Genomic DNA, 12,878 nt, shown 5'->3' with positions numbered 1-12,878 from the left:
ATCATTTCCCTCTAAATGTACTCAGACCTTTTGCTACGTGTATGACTTCTGCCCTAGGATGCAAACTCACCGATGGCCGGGAAACCCCCATAGCTCCCAGGAGTGGTGCAAGAACACGTTTGTACAGTGACTGCTTGTTAACCTGAATGCGATTACCCGTTTAGGGTTTATGATAAAAAGATGATAAATTATTGATGGCAAAACAATAGAAATAGGGCATGTGAGCTGCTGAAATAACCCAGTGGGGGGGGGGGAGGGGGCGTGGAGAAAAAAACCTTTACTTTGGAAGAGTTGTTCAGTTTCTGCCCAATGTGATTGCCTCTGGATGGACACTTGGATGGATATTTGAGGACCGCTAAATGGGTGTGGAGGCAGGCACCCTTTTAAAAAGGCTCTCCACGCTTTGAAGGAGTGGCAGGGCACAGAAAATTCAGGCAGCAATAAGGAAAGCTTCACTGTGAAGGGAATTCTGAGTGCTCTAACAATCCAACCCTCCTACAAGCCTGGAGTTGCTAATAAAGAGCCCAGCAATCTAGTACCTACTCTTGTTGATGCTTTTGGGGTGAATAAACGCTTGGAGATGAGCCTTGGCAGTTTTGCGCCTCTCTAGCCCTTGTTCAATTTCTCTCTCCCTCTTCTCCTACCTTCTGAAATCTTCAGCACTGATGCTTTATGTTCTGGCTTGTAAATGAAGCCTGTTATTATCATTGAGATAGTGTTTTTATGGCATAAATAATGAGCTCAAACAGGGGAAGCGGCGTTGAGTGGAATTACTGCCTGAGCTGAGATGGAAATAATCAATATGTCCTCACTTACAAATCTCATCTGCATGTCAACTCCATCCTGCTGGCTGTCTCCCTACAGATTCATTTCACAGGAGGCCCAATAAAACACGCGGGTGGCATTGATCTGTTTTATTCATAGCCAGAGATAGAAATGCATCATTTGAAATTAATAGGAGGACTTGTGTTTATAACCCGATTCAGAATGAGTAGCTTGCAATGCAGACCATTAAGAAAGGACTCATCCACCCAGAGGGAGAGATGACCCCAGGGACTGGGGATCAGGGACCCTCAGGTGAAATCCTTTGTGATGTAATGCCTATTGTCACTCTTCCAGATCCAGGATTTTACAGTCTGAATTTTATCTACATTTACTCATTAGAACAGTTTCTTAAATCAACCAAAGAGGCTATGATCCGTTTCCAGATATTTCCCCCAATTCTGCCTGCCCATTTTTTCTTTAATTCTGTGCAAAATGAACACTAAGATATAATCTCATAGAAATGGGAAAGAAACTTAGAAATCGTCGATTTCAATCTTGTTCCTAATGGTTATATATGTCCAACATCACAATGGTCAACCACTCTGATTGAATATTTCAAGATGAGGGAAATTCACTACACTATAGCACAGCGCCATATGAAAAACCAGTTTAGAAAGTTCTAGTTTTTATAAAGTTGTAATATAAATCATCCCCTTGGCATTCCTAGCCTCATTATTTGCTCGGGTAGCACATACTCATCCTTCAGACCTCAGATCAAGGGCCCTCTCCTCAGAAGAGGTTGTAATGGTCCCCCCAGGCTAGACTACATCATTATTGTATGCCTTGACCCTATCAAATACATTCCTTTATAGCTCATACTGCGTTTTAACTGTTTTAATTTGAGATAATTATAAATCCACATGTAGTCATAAGAAATGTCATAGTGAGGTCCCGTGTACCCCGTACCAAATTTCCCCCAAAAGTGACAAGGATATTGATAGTGATATTGATGTACTCAACCGGTCTTATATCTATTTCCCCAATATTATGAATCCACATGAGTGTGTTCTATTCTGTGCAATTTTATCACATAGGTAGGTTCATATGTCCACCACCAGAGTCAAGTCACAGGAGAGTCCCATCCACCTCCCTCTTCTCACACATAACCCTACGCCATCCCTAAAACCTGGCAACCACTAATTAGTTCTCCTTTTCTATCATTTCGTCATTTCAAAATGCTATATAAATGAAATAGTTATATGAAACCTTTTGGGATTGGCTTTTTTTTTAAACTCAGAACTATTCCCTTGACATTTAACCAAGTTTTTGCATATATATAAATTATTCATTTGTTGTTGTTGTTGTTAAGTAACATTTCATGGTATGAACATACCGCAGTTTGCTTAACAATTCACCCTCATTGTCCTGACCAGTGTTGTTCTGTGCTTAGAGCATAGGCCTGTGCATCAAAGAGTCAAGGGATTGATTCCCAGTCAAGGGTATGTACCTGGGTTGCAGGTTAGCTCCTCCCTCCTGGTCAGGGCACATGGGGGAGTCAATGTCTCTCTCTCACATTGATGTTTCTCTCTGTCTCTCTCTCTCTTTCCCTCTCCTTCACTTCCATTCTCTCTGAAAAGCAATGGAAAAAATATCCTCAGGTGAGGATTAATAAAAAAAATTGTTTTTCACTTTTATTGAATAACAACTGAAGGTTTTTCTTTCCACATAGTTAAGGCTTCTATGAGCATTCATGTGGGAAGGGGCCTTGGTGATACTTGCTAGTTTCTCCAGGAAAGTCTTCAGTTTGGAACAAGCCCGAAGGATTGGCTTTGAACACAACTGCGGACAGTTGCCACTTCTGTGATTTTAACATTCTTGGAATGAGATCTATTTGGCAGCTCCATACATATGTCTGCATTTTCATTGGCAAAATGTGTGAGAAATATGTGCCTTCAAATTTTTCTGAGAACACCTAGGTTATGCTCATTATTTTCCTGCATCATTAGGCATAATGTGTTTGTTCTGAGGCTTCTTGGAAATCCAAGCTCGGCCTTGTCACAGAGAATAATAGTCAAGGCCATGGTTCCTTCAGAGAGGAGGGTTCTAAGCTCAGTGCTGTCCTGGTCCATTCAGAATGAGGTAAGTGCCCTGGTTCAGGTAGAGGCATCTATGAGCTGGGTGCCTGATTTCCTCAGAGTAAAATCGGGCTCATAAAAAACAAATTATATGTGTGTGTGTGTGTGTGTGTGTGTGTGTGTGTAAACATAATTAGAGCTAATTAGAGAATCTATCAATAATTACCTGAAATGATTATAATTGTAAAAATAAAAACAAAATATGTTTGACAGCATATTAAAATGTTAAAATGCTTTTGCAAAACGGTCTTATTCTGGTGTGCTGGTTCAGCGGTCATATTTTGTCCTGTGTCTGTAAAGCCTTTAACTAGGTGACATGCTATTAAAGAGTAATGAAGGTTGCAATGCAGAGATGACAATTGCCTCTACTTCATCCATAAATTTCAAAGGATTTCATTCTGAATTTTCTGAACACAGCCTCCCGCATGTACGGATGCCTCCTGGCTTCAGGCTGCTCTCCTGTGTGCTGTACCACACTTGAAGACTTATTAAAATAATTATTTTTAAATTTGAATCCTTTTTCTGTTGGTGGCATGTTTACTTGTATCTCCCCAGAATCAAGTTTTTGAATTCAGAAAATGGAATTTTGCTAATGTATTAACAGAGGAAAAAAGGCATGAGATTCCATGTGAGCCCTTAGCCTCTGGTCTCTCCCCATCGCAATCCCTCTTAATACAGGCAGCCTCCATGTCCTGAATCATTAGCGTTCCAGTGAGGGGGAAGAGGTAATTTCTCTTTCCCTATTTCTCTCTCAGCTCTTTATTTTGAAGCAGAGATTCAAAGAGGGTCACAAAAATAGAATCCTTCACCCTGCCACCCCCGGTGGTGACATCTTATATAACTCTACTACTATATCAAACCGGAACTCACCATTTGTATAATCTTATTAACTAGACTACAGCCCTTGCTCAGTGTTCACCAGTTGTGTGTGTGTGTGTGTGTGTGTATGTGTGTGTGTAGTTGCATGTGATTTAATCCTGTGTCTAGGCACATATCATCACTATAATCAAGATACAGTTACTATATCTTGATCCTTATCACAAAGGAACTCCCTTGTGCTGCGCCTTTATTGTGGTTGCCATGTGGCATGATAGCTCTCTTTTTTCTGCAGAGATATAGTTCAAATTTCTTACCCTATTGGTCAAAGCCATTCAAAAGGAAAGGGTTACTCTGAATTGGCAGTGCCTCAGGTATTCACTGGGACCTGGTTTACCTATAGACAAACTGCTGGCCAGGTGCTAATCTTTTCCTAAACTTGCTCTTGCTCTACCTTGGGTCCTAAAATTCTCCACCTCTGTAGGTAAACATTGGCAGAGTACTTCTAGACATCATTACCCTTGCCAGCCCTCTCCATCTTAGGTGCAGGTGGTATGGCAAGAACATTTTCTAAGAATCTTAAAAATTGGGACAGCCCTAGCTGGTTTGGCTCAGTAGATAAAGTGTTGGCCTGTGGACTGAAGGGTTGTCCCAGGTTTGAGCTCTATCCCCAGTAGGGGGCGTGAAAGAGGCAACTGATCAATGATTCTCTCTCATCATTGATGTTTCTATCTCTTTCCCCCCTTTCCTCTCTGAAATCAATAAAAAAATACTTTTAAAAAATTGGCACAAGTTGGCCATCTTGTATTTTTTTAAATCTTCACCCAAGGATATGTTTTTATTGATTTGAGAGAGAGGAAGGAAGGCAGAGAGAGAGATAGAATCATTAATGTGAGAGAGAAGCATCAATTGGTTGCCTCCCGTATGCACCCTGAGTGGAGATGGAACCCGCAAACGTTTGGTGTAAGGGATGACACTCCAACCTACTGTGCCATCTGGCCAGGGCCACCTTCAGATTTCTTAATTTCAATTGTTACCTGCAATTGGATAAATAAACTGGGCTAGTATTCTCCCACAGAAGACATCTTAATTCCAGAGCAGGGAAGTTGAATTCCTATTCTCCCACTCAACCCATTTGAAGTTTTGCATTGAGCATTGTTTGATGCTTCCCTGAGTCTTAGTCAAAAAGCACTCTATAAAAATTCGGCTGTTTGTCCTCATATATATTGTTGTTCAGATGGGATTATGAAGAGGTTTTAGCTTGTCTTCACCAAAGGAAAGACAAGCGATAGGATCACCAAACCCCATCTAAAATTCTAGTATCCAACCATGCTCCAGACCTGTTGCTAGGCTCTGGAGACTTATTAGTGGACAAAATAGCTACAGTGCCACCTTCAGAGGATCGACTGTCTAGTGGAGCCATTCTTAAGGGCAGCATTCATGTCTGATTATCTTGTTATATCAGAGTCTATTTCAATGTACTCTACATAGTATGCATTCATTATACAAGGTGGGGCAAAGGAGGCTTGCTTACAAGTTGTTCTTATTGAACATACAAAAACTAATACATAATAACACAAGAATAAACTATGTGTCATGTATTCACAACTGTAAACCTATCTTTACCCTACATGTTAAATAGATGGATTCACCAGCATATGAGTGATTGAAGGTGCAAATGCCAAATTGAGGTATAATAATAGAAAGGTTTCTTCTGTTTGCCCCCTAAAATCCATTTTGTAAGATTTGGAAATAAGTTGAGGTTTCATCTGATGGAAACGCGCAGTCAAAAGCTGAAATTTTCTAGCAATTTTTCAAAGCCTTCTCTTTGAGGCTGGGCCCAGCACCAGATATTCGGCAGTGCTCTCTCCCTCATTCTAATTTACAGTGCACCCAATTCAAATAACATGCAAAAAGAAGCATTACTAAAAAATAAGTATTATCAATTAGCATACAAAAGTGGCACTGCAGACACTGTTTCTGGGTAAGAGGTCCTGAGAGAGCTGAGCAGCCCAGAGGCGGGAACAGTGCTAAACATCCCAGTTTACAGCCCCTTTGGGGGTACTTGAGCAAAGAAAATCAACTCCCTATTAGTGCTCGTAAAGCAAACCACACTTATTTCCCTGTAAATGCATTTGGAAAAAGCATGATCTGGGGTGAAAAAAATCTATGGGTGTTAAGAGGAAACTGTCAAACATCGAACACTCTTTAGGATGACCTGTAGTGTTGACCCTGACAAAATGTTAACTGTGGACAGGTCATTGGTTCAAAGTTGAGACTGAATGCTCTATTTAAGCAAAAGGGGTTTAGTTATTTTAAGAGAAATGCTTGTGTAACCCAGCCTCCTATGTGGGTACTTGCATCCAAAGGGCACTGGAGCAACTGGGAGTGAATGTGCTATTATCTCTATTCCTTGTTTGTTTGTTTATTTATTTTACACTAGAGGCACAGTGCACGAAATTCATGCACAAGTGCAGTCCCTAGGCCTGGCTGGCAATCAAAGTGTGAGCATCTGGCGTGGGAGGGCAGGTCCTAGCTGACCTCTGGGCCCTGGGCAGCACCTGGGCCCCTGAGCCCCCTTGCACTCCCCTCCACTTGAGTCATTAGGCCCCGCCCAGCTCCCTCAACACCTGGGAGCCAGGCAGCAGCCCCGCCCCCCATCGCCACCACTGGTCACCATCTGTGGGGCGAACAGCAGGGCAATAGGCCCCCTCTTGCACCCACCTTGGCCTGGCTCCACCTGCTCACCTGCTTTACCCTCCACCATCCTGCCATGGTCCTGCTCTAGTCGGGGCCCATTGGGGCTGGCAGTGTCTCCACTGCCGCCCACTGCCAGCCCTGTGTCGCCAACGCCCGCCATGTTCCATGCCATCCCCTGGTGGTCAGCACACATTATAGCAAGCGGTCGAATTCCCAGTTGAACTATACTGGTCAAGGGGACAATTTGCATATTAGGCTTTTATTATATAGGATTATACCAAGCTGAGAATGCTATCACCTCTGTGTGATACTCACAGATCCTAGCAGTCATCATGCATTCAGCTCTTCTCCGCTTCCTCAGTGTATTTTGCACATCAGGTAACCCCTTAGCATGAACTACAAGGCCCTCTGAGATCAGAACCCTGGGTCCAACACCAACTTCATCTCTCCCTGTTCCTTTTACTCTTTGTATTTCAACCAACTCAATTGAATTCGCATTTCCTCAGTATGCCATTCCAAATTACTCCACCTGTCTTTGCTCATGCTGCTTCCCTCTGCCTGGAATATCTTATCTCACCATGTCCAACCCATAAACCTTCCACTTTTGAAACTCATTTTATTTCATTTTTTTTACTGCTCCTATAGAATTGACTCCTGCCCCTCTTGTGGCCTCTACATTCCCATGGATATATTTTGGTGGTTGTATCTAGGCCATCTCTGTTGCATTTAAGAAATATATTTCTGTGTTCTCATTGCCTACAATAATGCATGCCTAACAGCAGGCAGCATTGAAAAATATATGGAATAAAGGGATGGTTCTTGGTAGGGAAACCAGCAGTTGGAAACCTTTGTTAGATTTAAATCCTTGGGTGAAGAACATAAATGTGCCAAGCCTCAGTTTCCTCATGTGCAGAGCGCTAAGGAATAAATGAGGAGACTGAGACATAAAGGAGCTGGCCCATATAGGTATTCAATACTTGTTAGTTCCCTTCCTTTTCCCTTCACTTTGAGTTGTGATGACTAAAGCAGAAAGTGCATTAAGTAAGGCTAAGTGGTGTTATTGACCAGGAGGAAATAGAAAGCTGCATCTAAAGGGTACTGAGCCGAACCCTGCATGCATGCCTCTGTGTGTGTGTGTGTATAGTCAGTAGACAATCGTCCACTTATAGAATGCGAGAGAAAAGCCAATGTCTTTTAGAAGAAGCATGTTGGTATTGGTATATCTTGACTTCAGTGTTAGAGAATCAAAATATCCAGATACTTAAATAAAAAGTTGTCTTTGGGGGCTACACAAATCATTATTAGGCTGTGCCTTTTGAAAATAATGATACAGACATATTTGGAGGTGTCTGTTGTTAAGCACATCTGTCTACTCAAAGACTCTGAGCAAACGTGCTTCAGCAAAGTGACCCGCTGCTGTGGCCTTACTGGATTGGACCCATCCTAAGCCAAGCCCACTTGTCATCCCTTACCCATTAGTAGACCTGGGTTGAGACATTCAACTCACTCTGTACTGGGAGCTTGAAAAAAGGTGACATAAACTCTGGAGTGTAGAGTGGTGGTCCTCCTTCCGGAGAAATCCAATCTGAATTTCACAGACTGTTACTTCAGGGATGCAAATGAGTGTTACCAGAAAGCGAAAAGGGGGGCTCGGCAGTGATGTGTGTGCTAAATTCTATTTTAAACAACTCTGAGTTTATCGAGTTACCTTACTAGAGGATTTCTCAAAGTCTATACATTGATAATGTGTTTTGTTATTTTCCCACGATATTTATAGCATATATAGCTATTTACATCTTTTAGACTATGGCAAACTCATGGGGCCAGTGGTATATGGAACATATTTGGAGATTATATGGGATGTAGATTCTTTTAAAAAAATGAATTTTAACCCAGGTTCCACTAATGACTCTCTTTGTGACCTTGAGTAAAGCATTGATGTCTCCAAGTTTCTATGCTTCATATGTAAGTTCAAATATACTTATGTATAACATATGTACCTTTACTGTCTTCATCTGACTGAATGAATTGTCCTTGCCCTTGTGTTTATCGGTCAGGGTACTGATAATGGTACTCTCACCAAAGGGCATTTAAGGAGCGCTGAATATATGTACTATTAAAATCAGTTTAGTATGACTAAGGGACACGGAATAGGATTGAGAAAGTACCCCAGTACTAGCAAAAGCAGGGCATTATCAACACCCTTGGGTCTGAAGATACAAGGTAATTCAGCAGGAAACTGTAGTGATTAATTATTAGTAATAGGAGTGGCTCCCTAACAGGAGCAGTGGCATCTGCAAGGGAATGCAGCTAGGCCACAGTGATCTAGAAAAAAGAGACCTGAGGAATAAATACCCCAATCTCATTTTCTCCTGCCCTCTAGGTCTGATGTCAATACCCCCCATTGGCTAAACCCACCAGAAGTCATACAGCAAAGGAGCTCATTCATAAGCAGTAACAATCAGCCTCCTGGGCACAGAGCAAGATAGAGAAGGGTAGGGAGTAGGTATAAACAGTTGACAAGTTAGCAACAAAATCAGTTCATAGATAGGACAAAAGAAAGAGAGTCAAGACGATGACAACTCTTTGGAGAAGTTGTGAAATCATGTCACTGAAGATGACATCAAAGTTCCTCTGTGTCTATCAAAATGTGTCCCATGTTGCTAAATGTTTTAGAGGGCTTTTTTCCTTAATTTAGGGAAATCAAATACATAAATGCAGACCCACTTTGAAGTCTTCCAGCTAGCAGCAAATCTGGAACTTGATAGATCTAGTTATTAAGAGTCAGTCCATCTGAGAAATCTGTTTGCCTGCCTTTCTTGCTGTGTTGGTAATTCTACAAAAACTGCTGAATCTGCTTTTCTCCTCACAGCAGATTGTAGACATAGTAAAGGATATCTGTCGGTTGTCTGTCACCCTTCAGGAAGAATCCCTGCCCTTTCTTTCAACTACTCCCAACCTCCTCACTGTGGACGTTTAGAAAAGGGAATGCAGGGAAAATTACCATCAAGTAACTGTGGTGTTTGGATTTCATGTTGATGCAGTCAGAAAAGAAAGCTTTTCTTTCCAATTCTGTTCTCACACACCGAGACATGGTCTAGCTAGTCTTCGGTTTGCTGTTCTGCACTGAGAGCTTCAGTCAGACACAGCTCAGTGGCCTGGAGGATGAAGACAGAGAAGGGCGAGCTGAGGGGGAATCTCAGAGATTGACTGAGAAGGGAAATAAGATTGAGATACAGAAAGTTAAAAAGCTAAGGGAGAAGGAGGGAGGAATACAGACAAAAAGAGTAGCAAAACAAACAAACAAACAAATAAATAAATCTGTAATAATAAAGGCATAATATGCTAATTAGACCAGATGACCTTCCGGATGAAGCTGGGGCTGTGAGGGAAGCCCAGGTCCCGGGTGTGAGAGGAAGTCGGTGCCGGCAGCGGGGGGAAGGAAGGCCTACTCTTGCATGAATTCCGTGCATTGGGTCTCTAGTAAATAAATAGGTAGGTAGATAGATAGATAGATAGATAGAAAGATGATAGATAGATAGATAGATAGATAGATAGATAGATAGATAAAAATTTAAAAATACAACACCGTTCCCAAAAGTAAAACTTCGTTTCTGGATATTTGTTGCCAATTCGACCCAGGAACTAAGAATCCTTTTGCATTTTTCTTTCCATCTGAATTATTATTGAACTATTGGGCACAATTAATTGTGAATTACACCCAATAAGCACCTACCATCACCAGCGCTTGAAGATAATGTTCACCATATGCCAGATCATAAATGCCTCTTTCCCACAGGGGTGACTTACCTCCTCAGCAACAATCTATTCATCCTATTCTTAATGATGCTTGCCCCCATTTTTTAAAGGGCATTATTTGAAGCAGAGGATGTGGAAAACTGCTGTAGTCTTGGGAAGACATATGAGAATTGCAAACAACCTTGACCAATTTGAAAGACAAATTTGTTCTTATATGAAAACATTTAATAGTAAGTAAAATTGCAGGGCATTTTGTACCGGTCATCCTAGAAAACTCCCCAAACTCCATGCTGGATGAATCTGGCCATATGCAAAACTCCAACAGAGAAAAGGCTCAGACTCTAAATAAATGTCACAGCATTTAATGATTGGAAAGACAGAATTGGTACTATGAATGTAAACAACCTACAGGTGTGTTTAAAAGGAAAGAAAGGGGAAGCTAATGTCCTTCAAGTTCAACAACTGATTTATTTATTATGTTATAGACTGTGTTGGCCCTGACTAGTGTTGGTCAGTGGTTAGAGTGTCGGACTGTGCCCTGAAGGGTCACGGGTTCAATTCCTGGTCAAGGGCAGGTACCTGAGTTGCAGATTCAATCCCAGGCCCCTGTTGGGGCATGTGCAGAAGGCAACAGATCAATGTGTCTCTCTCACATTGATGTTTTTCTTGCTTCCTCTCCCCCCCCCACCCCCATCCCCCTGTTTCTCTAAAACTCAATGGAAAAATACCTTTGGGTGAGGATTAACAAAACAAAAAAAAACACTGTTTAATTTAGAGCTGAACAACTTTACACATGTAATTAAAATTTTTGAACAATTTAAAAGTTCTTTAGAAGGATATAGCCCAAATAGAGCATTGAGTGAATTTTTTCGGTCCAAGAATCAAAGATCCCCAGCCCTCCTCAAGCCTCTCATCTTACTCACTATTTTCCTCTATCTAAATTGACCTCCAGGACACCAGGCCATCACTTTCTTAAACTTGTGGCCTCTACCAGGCACATCCTGCTCCAATGCCCTTTTCAAACTCTTTGGCCATCTAAGACCTCAAGTGGGAATTGATCTTAATAATTGTATATAGAAAGGAAAGATGGAATCCTACCACCAGTTTAATTCAGTCACAGTTGACCTGAGAGCCCAAGATAGGTAAGGCCAGACAGAACTTGAACTAATGCGAAGAGAGTAGTATGAAGAGATGTAGAGGATTAGGGGACAAGACTCCTGATAACAACCTTTCTTTCAAATGCCAAGGAATGGGTTGTGCCAAACTCATTTGTCTCAATTGATGGAAGAATTTTAAAAAGCAAAACACTTGTCATAAGGAAACACAGAAAAGAATGAGGTTAATTGAACCATTGACCAACACTTCTACAAGTATCCCTAGGATGCTTGAAGGAATTCTTGGCCAACAATGTGTCTTTCTTTAAAGACTCTGCTCTTTAGTACTCTCCCTGATTCCTCTTGAAATATTCCATAATCAAAAGTCTTTAACGGCTGTTGTGCTTGGCACAGTGCCTGATACCTTATATGTGCTCAATAAATGCTTGGTTAATGAAGTCATCTCTTTTACTAAATGCAAATATTTTAATGGATAATAATTATGCCAGTTTTTACCTTTCTCAGCATATTATCATAGCATTATCTCATAGCATTATTGAGGGTTAACTAAGGGAATGCTTGTAAATGCTTATAGCAATGACTATATGTTTCAAAATATTTCAAAGATTCATTTTCTGTTTAATCCTTTATATATCTCCTCCTTTCAAGATCACTGATTCCTTTATAAGAGTTGACACTGTCCTTTGTTTCGGATTCCCGCTGATGCATTTTCAACAATATGGAGATATTTGCAATAACTGGAACATTTCTTATGACAAAGAGACTCTGGGGGGGGGGGGACTGATAAAAGCTAAGTTTTCCATGTTTATAGGCTGAATGTGCCCTTCTCCATTCATATATTAAAGTCCTATGCCCAGTACATCAGATGTGATGAATTTTGAGTAGGGTCTTTAAAGAGGTAAGTTCAAATGAGGCCATTAGTGTGTGCCCTAACCAATATGGCTGGTGTCCTTATAAAAGAGATTAGGACGTAGACACATATGGCGGGAACCCCATGTGAAGACACAGGGAGAAGATGGCCGTCATCTACAAGTCAAGGTGAAAGGCCTAAGAAGATACCTCTGGAATCATAAGAAACTACATTTCTGTTCTTTAAGCCATACCAACAGTAGTATTTTGTTAGGTAATCTAGCAAACTAATATAACCCCAAACTCCTGGGATGTCTAAGCAGACAGAGTGGGGAAACCTAGCTCAAAGTGTGGCATTGCTACTAGGTTATTGAATAACTTGGAGAACAATGTCTCAGGACTGGGAAGCTAGAACCCCAGACAGATTTCCAACTTGATTTCAGCATCGTCCTTATCTTCAGCAAAGTGGCTTACCTCCGGGAACTTCAATATCTTCTTTTTTAAAGAGGAAATAAGCAACCCGCTTCATAGGGTTTATGTGAAAGTTCATTATAAAAATATATTTTTATAAAATTGTGCCAAACTAAACAGACAGTAAGTACTATTAAAGAGTAGCTATTATTACTAATAGTATTATTATTATTACATTACCTTTTAGTGCCTCAGTTTTAATATTTATAAAATAGGATACCCCTACCTATCTAACTAGCAGGATTAGTGTGAAGAGCAAATGATTAAT

The sequence above is a fragment of the Myotis daubentonii genome, chromosome 11, assembly GCF_963259705.1.
Source record: "Myotis daubentonii chromosome 11, mMyoDau2.1, whole genome shotgun sequence".
Classification (NCBI taxonomy): domain Eukaryota; kingdom Metazoa; phylum Chordata; class Mammalia; order Chiroptera; family Vespertilionidae; genus Myotis; species Myotis daubentonii.
This window is presented reverse-complemented; position numbering follows the sequence as displayed.